This window comes from Rhagoletis pomonella, unplaced genomic scaffold (genome assembly GCF_013731165.1).
Source record: "Rhagoletis pomonella isolate Grant_MI unplaced genomic scaffold, Rhpom_1.0 Rhpom_scaffold_00005, whole genome shotgun sequence".
In the NCBI taxonomy this organism is placed as follows: Eukaryota; Metazoa; Arthropoda; class Insecta; order Diptera; family Tephritidae; genus Rhagoletis; species Rhagoletis pomonella.
In genome coordinates this window covers 8216840-8222948 of record NW_023458559.1, presented here as the reverse complement: position 1 = coordinate 8222948, position 6109 = coordinate 8216840, and positions in this window count along the sequence as shown.

Below are 6109 nucleotides of genomic sequence, written 5' to 3'. Positions count from 1 at the left end.
TGATTCGTGTGCTTACGGTTCAAATCGCAGCTAACTACGTCCGGATATTTATATCCATGAATACTCTGGGTAGCGACCGAACGCTATTTTGGGAGCGAGGTAAAGTGGGAGGGCTGGGGATTAATCGGGATGATGCCTCTGCCCGGCTGGTTGAAGTCCTAGGGAAAATAAAGGCTGACATCAGCTCCACCCACGAAATGCGATGGACGGGGCGAGGAAGGTAAGCGTGAGCCTTGCGACGTCTACTACAGTTGCCACGTAAATGAGTGCAATTCGGTGTTGGATTTGTGGTGGGAGAGAGACCGGCGTTCACTCTAGTGGACGAAAGTCTAGCCACAATCCGCATCAAAGCGAGATTCTTCAACATCTCATTCACATGTGCCAATGTCCCGATGGAAGAGAAGGACGAGGCATCCAAGGCTCTCTTAGCTTAGAGCGTACATATTAGCGCTGCCCCCGACACGTATAAAAATCGTGCTTGGCCATTTAAATGCCAAGGTGGGCAACGAAGGGATCTTTGGTGCCAGTGTTGAAAAAATCAGCCTCCACATAGAAACGGCGGGCTGAGGATGATCCACTTCGCCGGGGCCCGAAGCTTGGCAGTGTGTATTACTGGGTTCTAGCATAAAAACATCCATCAAGCTATTCTCATTTTCGTTGTTGGTGTTTCCGACAGGGTAGGAGTGTGATGTATTGTGGAACGATTTTCCGTCGTCCCTTGTCAAATTTGGTTTGGAGACAAACCGGTTTCGGCGTTGTTCCATCATTTTGTCATTTTTCGTTTTCTCAAGCTACATGGATGTCTCCACATCGAAAAATGGGAAACCAAATCGAGCATGTTGTGATAGACGGAAGGCATGCTTCCATGTTTTAGATGTACATACGTACACTCCGAGGGCCAAACATCGACTCGCACTACTATATTGATGCATCCAATATACGACCTAACCTCGGAGAAGCAAAAAAAGGGCCCCCAACAATGCAGGGAAAATTCAACGTCGAAAAGCTGCAATCAAAACAGACGGCCAATGGATTCGGCGCTCGACCCTCACACCTGCTGTGAGAGAGCACTCTTCAACAAACCGACTTGCGCGAGCAGTGGAACCACATTTCCCGCTAATTACTGGTACGATCACGAGTGTGAGAAAATGCTTGAAATGCTGTCCGACAGAAAAAACACCCGAAATTTTTAGCAGAGAGTTGAACGACTTACGGAAGGTTTCAAGACTCTTGTATGAACAACCATGGCGACCTAGTGACCGATGTTCAGAACGTACTCAGATTATGGAGGGAACACTTTTCGACCCTTTTGAATGGCGGAAGCACTTCGAGGTCCCAGTCGATGACGATGGAGTCGATATCCCAGGGCCTGACTATGAAGAAAAGTGCCAAAGCTGTTTGAGCTGACGGCCTGTCAGTTGAGCTATTTAATTACGATGGCAAGGAGGTAATAAGGTGCATGCCCGACGACTGGAATTCAAGTGCGCTCTGCCCAATCCACAAGAAAGGCGACCCCGCCATGCGTACCAACTACCGCGGGATCAGCCTTCTAAGCATAGGTTGCAAGGTCTTATCGAATGTATTGTCTACCATAGACCAGGAATTCACAGTACGCCGAAACTTGGAAAAGACCCGCGAGAAAATGATCCGCACTCACCACCTATTTGTCGACTTTAAAGCCGCTTTCGACAGTACTTAAAGGTATATGCCGCTATGTCTGTCATACGCCTGTGAAAAATGACGTTGAGTAATACCACCAGCTCTGCTCTGTTGCCTTTCGCCACCAGACGGGGTTTCTGACAGTGCGGCTCTCTTTCATGTGACTTCTTTAATCTGATGTTGGAGAAGATAATAAGATCTTCAGAACTGAACCGCTTAGGAACAATTTACTACAAGAGCGTACAATTGCTGGCTTATGCCGATGACACTGACATCATCGGTAAGAAAAACCGCGAAGTCTGTCCTGACTTTTCCAAGTTGGACAAGGAAGCAAAGCGAATGGGTCTGGTGGTAAACGACGACAAGACGAAGTATCTCCTGTCATCAAACAAACAATCAGCAGATTCGCGCCTGGCACCCACGTCACTTTTGACAGTTATAATTTCGAGGAAGTAGAGAATTTCGTTTACTTGGGAACCAGCATTAACACCGGTAATAATGTCAAGATGGAAACCCAACGCAGAATCGCTCTTGCCAACAAGTGCTACTTTGGACTGAGTAGGCAATTCAGGAGTAAAGTCCTCTCTCGACGTACGAAAACCACACTATAAATCACTCATCATGCCCGTGCTGGTATGTGGCGTATTAAAATACAGCGGCTCAACTGGCTTGATCATGTCGTTCGAATGGACACCGACGCCCCAGCTCTGAAAGTATTCTGGCTTCACTTGGCATTTCTAATAGGCTTCAGTTGGTCAAAATCGCTTTGGCGGTTACAGCTCCAAAATGGAAGAAGAGGAAGAGAATAGATCTCTAACCTTATCAGTCACACAGTGTTATAATCCCGACGAAATCCTTGACGGTGGTACCGGGAGGGGAACGGTACATGACGGTAGGAATTTTAGTTTGGGTTAAAGTCTCACACGGAAGGGGTTAGAGCTTCGATGCTTCCTCCTCGTAAAATAAACATGCTCAGTAAAAAGTTAACAATTTAAATCGACGAATAGTTTTATATCAACTTTTGTGAACTTCTGTTTATTTGTTTTTTGTACAACATATTTACCTTTATTGGTTACAATAATTTTAAGCTATAATAAAAAAATTTTTAGTACATAAGTAAGTTATTGGTTTTGAATTTTTTATTTTGTATGGGCCCCCCCCTAAATTTCGTTCTGGCTACGCCCATGCCGGTGGTGGAAAAGGGGAGTGAGAAACTGCAGCGCTCAGGGGTAGAGCGGCCATTATTTGGGCGCGCGTTTGTTGCATTGCTTTGATACGTAGAACTCTTGCCTTACCATTTGGAGCATTATTCGTGTTTCTGCGGGAAGACGCAGCGAGTATAAAAACTCCAAATTCAGCTGGCAGAACCTCGATTCTGTAGGGAGAGTTATTGGGTGGCTTTCAATGTAGGTCAACTTGGAATGTGCTAATCGGCCATTAACCCGTAGAAGTACGTCTTTGTCCAAGAAAGGATTGAGAATAAGAAGAGGACTTTCTTTTTTAATGAGGTTTTCATCTTGCAAAGCCCTTTTTCGCTCGGAGAATGCCGTGATTTTTCTGGATAGATAAGAGGCATTTTCGGATATTGGAATTCATCATGCGCCGGTGTGGATTAGTAATTATAGCCAACCCCTTTAATTTATTGCGGGCATTGCTCACGATCTTTTCTTCGAGCGCGTAATATACCTCTACCTTGCGCTTTTCTGGTGAAGATGCACTGCATGCCTTTAAAACCTTAAATATGAATGCCTATTATTAATGCCTTATACAATGTACCCAATATTAATGCCTAGTTAAAATGGAAATACCACCGATTTCAATCTTCATTTCGCGAAAAAGGCATAGTCTCGCAGATGTAGGTTATCAAAGCAGAGTAAAGGTAAAATATACTCTCTTTACGTTCTTTTACGACACCCATACAATTATTTTCACTTAATCGATGATTGCAATAACCACTTAGCACAAAATTAGAATATTATACATTTTTGGATAATGGGCGTGGCGCCGCCCACTTATGACCACAAATGTGTATCTCTGTAACCGATTTATCAATTTCTACCAAACTCGGTGCACTTAATAATCCTGGTACGAAAAAGCATTTTGTTGAAAACAAATCGGACTAAAATACACCCGCTTCCCGTATAACGGTAAATTTCAGGAATACGAAAACTCCAACATTTCAATGAGGACGCTAATTTACTCCAAGTTAATAGTTACAATAATCTCCTAACAATAAATAAGACTGCTATAGACTTTTAGGAATTGAGCGTAGCACCGCCCACTTTATAACTACAAAGGTGTACCTCGGTAACCACTTAATCGATTTGTACCTAACTAGGTTCAATTATATCATTAAGTCTAACTCTGCATATTATCGGAAACGTTTGAAAATGGGTGAACATCCCTACTTATCATGCAAAAGTAGTTCAGGGATAGTTGAAGCGACAATATTTGATACCTGCGCCGGGTATATAAAGTTCGGTTTCGTCCTAACTTATACTTCTTTACTTGTGTCATACATATATATGTATGTATTTATGTTAGGTTAGGTTAGGTTATGGCAGACCCGCAAAGGGGACTCACTTAGACATTTGGTTGTCCATTGTGATACCACATTACATAAGGGAGAAATTCGTTTGAACGATAACTGCGTAAAAATTACAAGCAGCGCTGGGTGCTCATAATAAAGTTCTTCAAACAGATGATGTCCACTCCGGAGAGACCCTCGGGAGAGTCGATGAAATGCGCACCGAGATGCTTGAACCGTAATCTAGCGAATGCCGGGCAGTTGAGTAGGAAGTTCTGAGATGATTCCACCTCGTCTTCCAGGCAACTGCGGAAGTAGGGATCCGTGACGATTCGGGGTTTTTTCCCAGCGCTCGCTGAGCCGACCGTAAGCCCATCTGTCCAAAAGCAGGCCGCAGGTTGCGAACGGAACTCCAATGCCATCCCTGTCCGAGGTAATGGCCTCAAGGGTGCCCTGCCTGGCCATTTCATCAGCCCTGCAATTTCCCGCGATATCACTATGCCCCGGGACCCTGATCAGCTTGATCTGGATGTATTCCGAGGCATTTGAGAGAGAGGCTAGGCATTCCCCAACCAGTTTTGAACACACCATTAGCGATCCCAGCGCCCTGATTGCCACTTGGCTTTCAGTGTATATATTTACCCTCCTTGTTGACAGTGCATTGGTGCATAGCCAATCGGCTGCCTCTTTTATAGCGGCCACCTCTGCCTGAAAGACGCTGCAGAGATCCGGCAGTCTGAAAGTAAGATCTACTGAGAGTTCCTGACAGTATACACCTCCTCCAACTCTCCCTTCCAGCTTCGATCCGTCCGTAAAGATGTTTATTGGACCTCTTCTCCAGAGACTACCCTTCTTCCATTCATCTCTTGTGGGGTTGTGTGTGGAGAAGGATCCTTAAAGGGCCAGCCTCGGGTGACTCCGGTCCGTTTCTTTCGGCACGAAGTCGAAGCTTTCGAGAATCGTCGAGTGCCCGTGCGCTGGATTGAAAGAGAACCCAGAGCTTTTGAGCCTAATGGCTGAGCGAACCGCCGCTACTTTGCCCGAAATGTCGACAGGTGCGACATTGAGCATAGCATTCAGCGCTAAGGTTGGAGTGGTTCGGAGTGCCCCGCTGATCCCAACGAGGGCTGCCCTTTGCACGCGCTCTATCTTCCTGACATGAGTGGTCTTTTCCAGTGAACTCCACCAGACGATGACCCCATACAACATTATTGGCTTAATTATGGTTTCATATAGCCAGTGCATCACTTTTGGGGAGACACCTCATCTCTTCCCTATGGTATTCTTGCAGCAGTAGAGGGCCACCGATGCCTTCCTCACTCGTTCCTCGATATTAGGTTTCCATGACAACTTCCCGTCCAGAATCACGCCCAAGAATTTGACCCTGTCAGAGAGGTCAAGGACGATATCAAGGAAGGTACCCACTACAAAATCTTTGTTTTTAAGAGACTCCTCTATAATTTTGACGATTGAGTGCAGGAAAGATTTTTTATGGATCTACCTTTCAGGTAGGCGTGCTGAGAGGGGCTAAAACACTCTCGAGGAATCCTGTTTCTTATGTGCAGGTCAATCAGTCTCTCAAAAATCTTCAATAAAAAAGATGAGATACTGATAGGTCTGAAGTCCCTCGGGGATACATGAGAGTTCTTTGCTGCTTTGGGAATGAACGTGACCCTTACGCACCTCCAAGCCTTCGGGATGTACCCTCTTTCTAGGCAGCTCGCATAGATAGGGGTGAGTCAGCGACACGAGATCTCCACAGTCTTTTGCAGCTGCGCAGGAATGATGCCACCCGGTCCAGGGGACTTGAAGGGCTTGAAAGAGTCGATTTCCCAGAGCAGTCGGCGCCTCTCCAGTAGTTCACCGGAGGAGGAGGCTGTAACAAACTTCCTCCTAAACTGCTGCCCAAACAACGGAAAACGG